At 38.6% G+C, this 6,020-nt stretch overlaps 1 long non-coding RNA gene across 1 annotated transcript; it reads left to right on the top strand.

Annotated features, from left to right (window-relative positions):
- Positions 1-2,894: 2,894 nt before the first annotated feature.
- On the top strand, positions 2,895-5,249 carry LOC307128232. Its single transcript, XR_013816754.1, has 3 exons — positions 2,895-3,006; positions 3,093-3,176; positions 3,545-5,249. It is a non-coding gene; the product is annotated as an uncharacterized lncRNA (long non-coding RNA).
- Positions 5,250-6,020: the final 771 nt, after the last annotated feature.

The following is a 6,020-nucleotide window of genomic DNA, read 5'->3' as shown; positions in this document are numbered from 1 at the left end:
TATCATTGTGTGTGTGTGTGTGTGTGTGTGTGTGTGTGTGTGTGTGTGTGTGTGTGTGTGTGTGTGTGTGTGTGTGTGTGTGTGTGTGTGTGTGACTTTCTCTCTTGATCATAATTTAACCCTTTCATATAGGCTATCACAAATAACTATCACTTGAAATAAAAACGTCATGTGATGTGTTTGCCAAGATCACGTATGATGCACATGTCTTTAAATTAATTATTTACTGATATAATATAAATGTATTAAAACATAAATTTCACATGATTTTATAAAAGTGGCTATTTATAATAAACTTCCATAAAATGTAGACACGCATCTTACTCTTACCTGACACTGATATTAAAATCATCTTTGCAGTTTCTGTGATTTGGCTCCATTTATACATTTTTTATTAAAAAAATTTTATTGGACCACCCATATTGAAATTAAAGCATGTTTTATGGTGCATAAGATTGGTGCACAAATGGTAGCTAAGGTAGCTCAAAAACACATGAAGAGAAGTGTTAGAATAAAACAACATCAGCATTCGAATGGTATTCTGAACTCATTCCAATTTGACCTTTGACATAATCTGACATGAAATTCATATAAATTTAATTGATCTCATAGATGTGGCTGTTGTGGTTTGTGGTCATAGCAGCACCAAATGCTGCAGTTAATGTGGTGAATTCAGATGACTTTGACATAGTCCTTTTATGTTTTCCCATTTTAAATGCCTATTGCCTGCCGTGCACAGTTAAACTGATGCCACCGGGGTGGCGGTGCCACCGGCTTGGGCCCGTCATCGCTGCTCGCAGCTTTAATTCTTTTTCTTTTTATTTATTTTTTTTTTATTTTTTTTTTCGACTTCTCGGGTACTTTTGGGGCACTTAACATGCTCGAAAACTCTTGAAACTTTGCACACACGTCGGAATGCGCGGCCATCAGAGCCGGGCTGAAGCTGGTACCTGGGCGTGGCAGGGGGACTCGACAGCGCCCCCTAGAACGCGCTTAGAAACTTGGTCCATGTATCAAACACACTTGCACGTACATGTATGAATCTCGGTACACATATAGACCTTATCGGGCCGAACAACTTTCGTGCTCATAGTTATGCGTCAGCCCAACAGGAAGTGAGCTATTATGGGTTGTTCGGAAAACCCATGCTCTGGAATTTAATATACTCCTCCGAGGCCATTGTTTCGATCATTGCCAAACTCGGTCAGCATGAAGTGAACATATCCAGGATGCTAAATTGCGAGCGGATTTTTTATATGTCAAACGGTTTGGCTGTGGCGAAGCAACGAATTTATGGCGAGAAAAGGGAAACAGGAAGTGTGTTTTAACTTGTGCAAATATTGACTGATTTGGATGAAACTTCAGCTGTGTGTTCGTTGTAAGAGGCCGATCACATGGATATGACTTTTGTGAGTCAAAGTTATAGCGCCACCAACTGGCAGCAGGAAGTGTGTCACTTTCAAAAATGCTTTGAATCACCATCTTATTTTCACCTGATTTACTTCAAACTTCATCAGTATAATGTGAAAACATGACAGATAGAGACGTATGAAATGGATTCCTAAAATTTCAAATACTGTTGCCATGGCAACGTGTCAAAGTTTAATAATCTTTTGGCTGTTTTGAGGCTCTTAGCATGCTTGAAATTGCTTGAAACTGCTTGAAACTCAACACACACATCAGAGATGTCAGTCAGTACACATGGGCAAAGCCTCAGAAACGGGCGGGGATGAGGGGCTCTCTAGCGCCACCTTTTGACAAAAGTGAAGGGCTTCGTTTCATCTACAATCACCAAACTCAGTATATATATTGACCTCATCGAGCCGGACAACTTTCTAATTTACAGTCATTAGCTCCGACCAACAGGAAGTCAGATATTTTGGTTTGAAGGTGACTTTTTGGTTAAATCGGGGTCTGAGTTTTTACGTTCTCCTCGTAGGCGATTTATTCAATCTCCACCAAACTCGGTCAACATGAAACAAAGATACGGAAGATGCTAAAATGCGAACGAATATTGGATATCTCAAACGGTGTTGCCATGGCGAGGGATTAAATAAGGACAAAAAAGGGGAACAGAAATTGTCTAATATCTTGTAAAATCATATTTTGATTTCAATTAAATTAAGATTGTATGTTTGGTAATTGAATGTAGATTAATTTAAAATTACTATAATATTTTTCAGAAGAATATATATATTTTTTATAAATATTTATTTGAATAGTCTAATGTGCCTGCATGTGTGTGCTGCCCTTCCCTCAATGAACACAAGATGGCAGCATTGTGTTAGTTTTGAAGCAGGATAAAAAACCTTGTTTCTCTCTCTCTCTCTCTCTCTCTCTCTCTCTCTCTCTCTCTCTCTCTCTCTCTCTCTCTCTCTCTCTCTCTCTCTCTCTCTCTCTCTCTCTGTCTATCTCTCTCTCTCTCTCTCTCTCTCTCTCTGTGTGTGTGTGTGTGTGTGTGTGTGTGTGTGTGTGTGTGTGTGTGTGTGTGTGTGTGTGTGTGTGTGTGTGTGTGTGTGTGTGTGTGTTTCTGAGGACATACATTTGTAGACATTTCATGTGTCCCCATACATATATTGTTCTCTTCGAGCCGGACAACTTTCTAATTTACAGTCATTAGCTCCGACCAACAGGAAGTCAGATATTTTGGTTCGAAGGTGAATTTTTGTGTAATTCAGGGTCTGAGTTTTTACGTTCTCCTCGTAGGCGATTTATTCAATCTCCACCAAACTCGGTCAACATGAAACAAAGATACGGAAGATGCTAAAATGTGTGTGTGTGTGTGTGTGTGTGTGTGTGTGTGTGTGTGTGTGTGTGTGTGTGTGTGTGTGTGTGTGTGTGTGTGTGTGTGTGTGGTACTGCGCCCCTCATGAATATTCGCTCCCGTTTATCGTAATGTCAGATTTTGTCAGACCACTGTGTACAAGTGCGTTTATTCAGGATAGAAACAGCACCTGAGAAAACATCTGTGATTTGGACCTGTTTGCAGCAACTATTAAAAGAAAGGTAAGTTAATCTGCAGTTTAATCGCTTGTGGCTAAGTTTGGCTTGTTTGTGCGTGTTTTATAAGCTCTTTTCTGCTCGTTTTGCAGTCAGAAAGCAGCTAGCGCCTGATGCTAACGGCGCTAGCATAGTCATTCTGATCCCAGACTGTCAGGAGAGAATCAGAGATGCTTGTAAGATTTAATTTGTTTTAGATTCCAATATAATTGTAAATAACTTATTTTGAGCACATAAATCAGTCTAGCCATCGTAACAATGCATTGTCATGACTACAGTCTGTGAAGGGGATACAGTATCCTGACATGCTACTGTTAAATATTACTGCAGTTTAACGTTAGCTTGGTTTAAAGTTATTATTATTATTATATTATTATTAAGAAACAAAGCGATCAAGATATGCTTTTATTCCTCCTGAATGTAATAAAATATACTCTGTACCAATAGAACTGTAAGTATTAATTTTCATTATGAAAACAATCTTGCTGAAGAATGTCAAATTAAATGCAATGCTCATAATTATTGGTGTTTTTCTCTATTTCAGCAGACACATCAGATAATGGCTGAAATGAGAAAGCTCAAGCCACTGGAGGAGGCCGTAAAGTTTTCACTTCAGAGGAAAGAATGGTCTGATAGAGCTAAGTTTAAGTGAAAGAGCTACGGCTAACTTATCTTAAAATTTTCCACCCTGTTGATTCCGCCCTGTTAGATCTATAAACCTAACAGGGTGGACATTCTAATAGAATAAATCGTATTTAGTGTATATTGCAAATTCTATAAACACATATATGCATATATAAATATTATAAAACCGTGTTATAGGTGCAGTGCCACACATTACTGATGGCAAATCATGCAGGACAGTGAGGGAAAACTCCTCCACTGTTATGGTCTTCCACCCTGTTAGGCGAGTCATTTTTAAATAATAATTTGACTGCAACGTTAAATGTTTTGCATACTTATGTTTTATTTTGGGAGGTGAGGATCATTAACAGCATATACAATATATGTTTTTGAACACATTTTTTTATTATTTACCATCCTGTTGGCAAAAATGGGTACAAAAAGTACCTGTTCTTAATAATCAAGACATTCTATTCATCAATAATAGTTTTGTTATTGTTTCAAGAATTTAAAAAAATACCATGATGGCATAAGGGACATATACTATCCAAGAAAAACTTGTTATTGTTTAACATTAACATTTTGTGATAACTATGTATATGTCCCTAAAAGGGTGGAACATCTTCACGGCCCGTGTCTGAACAATGAATCTACCCATAATTATTATTTTTTTAGTCCCTGAGCTTGACCAATATGTATTCCGACTAGTTAAACATGTCACCATTTTGGTAGAATGCTAAAAACATGAAAATCATGTACTTTTTTTTCAAACATTTATGAAGCCAAAATGTTACCGCATACCAGGAATGACCCAGCTATAGTTTCTAACTGTGTTGCTATTTGATTAGAAAAAAGAAAGACAAAAGTGAACATTGGCCTGCATGGTAGCCTAATGAGGTGCCGTCAATGGTCTTCCTTTGTAAATAAACCCTTATTGTAACAAATGATATAGTTAAACAATTACAAGAACTATATGTTAGATCTAAGGCTGAGAACAAGTTAGAAAGAGCTTTAAAATACGGACCTTCTTGAATTATTGAATAAACAATCCCCCCATAACCACGCCCCCAACAAAGCCCCGCCCCCTCTGGTGAGTACCGGCACTTTATTTTTTCCACTACAAGCACTGGCGTTGGTAATGGTACTCCTGGTTTACTGGAATGGGGTTCAATTCCCTACTGTGTCCTTGTTATTTTGTACCAACTACATAGAATGTAATAGTTTAATTACATTTAAACTAACTACACATTATATATACAAGTGTTCCCACAAATAAAGTATAAATCATGTAAATTACTACATGTAATATATGGTATTCTGAACTCATTATGATTTGACCTTTGACATCATCTGACATGAAATTAATTTAAATGTAATTGATCTCATAGATGTGGTCCTATATGTGATCCTATGACATTACAATTCATCTATATTTAAATTACATCATGGGTGTGGCTTATGGTCATAATTGCACCAGCTGCTGCAGTAAATGTGGCATATTCGAGTGATTTTTAAAATATTCTCCTGTTTAAATGCATATTGCCTGCCATGCACAGTTAAGCTGATGCCACCGGCGTGGCGGTGCCACCGGCTTGAGCCCGTCATCGCTGCTCGCAGCTTTAATTAGGGCCCAAGCCCAAAGGGCGCAGAGCCCTATTGTTCCCCTAAGGATTATTCTTTGTTTTTTTTTTTATTTATTTTTTCGACTTCTCGGGTACTTTTGGGGCACTTAACATGCTCGAAAACTCTTGAAACTTTGCACACACGTCGGAATCCGCGGCCATCAGAGCCGGGCTGAAGCTGGTACCCGGGCGTGGCAGGGGGGCTCGACAGCGCCACCTAAAGTGGGGTCTGAAAACTTGGTCTATATATCAAACACACTTGCACGTACATGTATGAAACTCGGTACACATATAGACCTCATCGGGCCGAACAACTTTCGTGCTCATAGTTATGTGTCAGCCCAACAGGAAGTGAGCTATTATGGGTTGTTCGGAAAACGCATGCTCTGGAATTTAATATACTCCTCCGAGGCCATTGTTTCGATCATTGCCAAACTCGGTCAGCATGAAGTCAAGACACAGAGGATGCTAAATTGCGAACGGATTTTTGATATCTTAAACGGTTTGGCCGTGGCGAAGCAACGAATTTATGGCGAGAAAAGGTAAACAGGAAGTGTGTAATAACTTGTGCAAACATTGACTGATTTGGATGAAACTTCAGCTGTGTGTTCGTTGTAAGAGGCCGATCACATGGATATGACTTTTGTGAGTCAAAGTTATAGCGCCACCAACTGGCAGCAGGAAGTGTGTCACTTTCAAAAATGCTTTGAATCACCATCTTATTTTCACACGATTGACTTCAAACTTCATCAGTATAATGTGAAAACATGACAG

The sequence above is a fragment of the Gobio gobio genome, assembly GCF_949357685.1.
Source record: "Gobio gobio genome assembly, chromosome: 6".
NCBI classification, from domain to species: Eukaryota; Metazoa; Chordata; class Actinopteri; order Cypriniformes; family Gobionidae; genus Gobio; species Gobio gobio.
The sequence above is the reverse complement of the archived record's forward strand: the minus strand, read 5'-3'. Positions and strand labels throughout refer to the sequence as shown.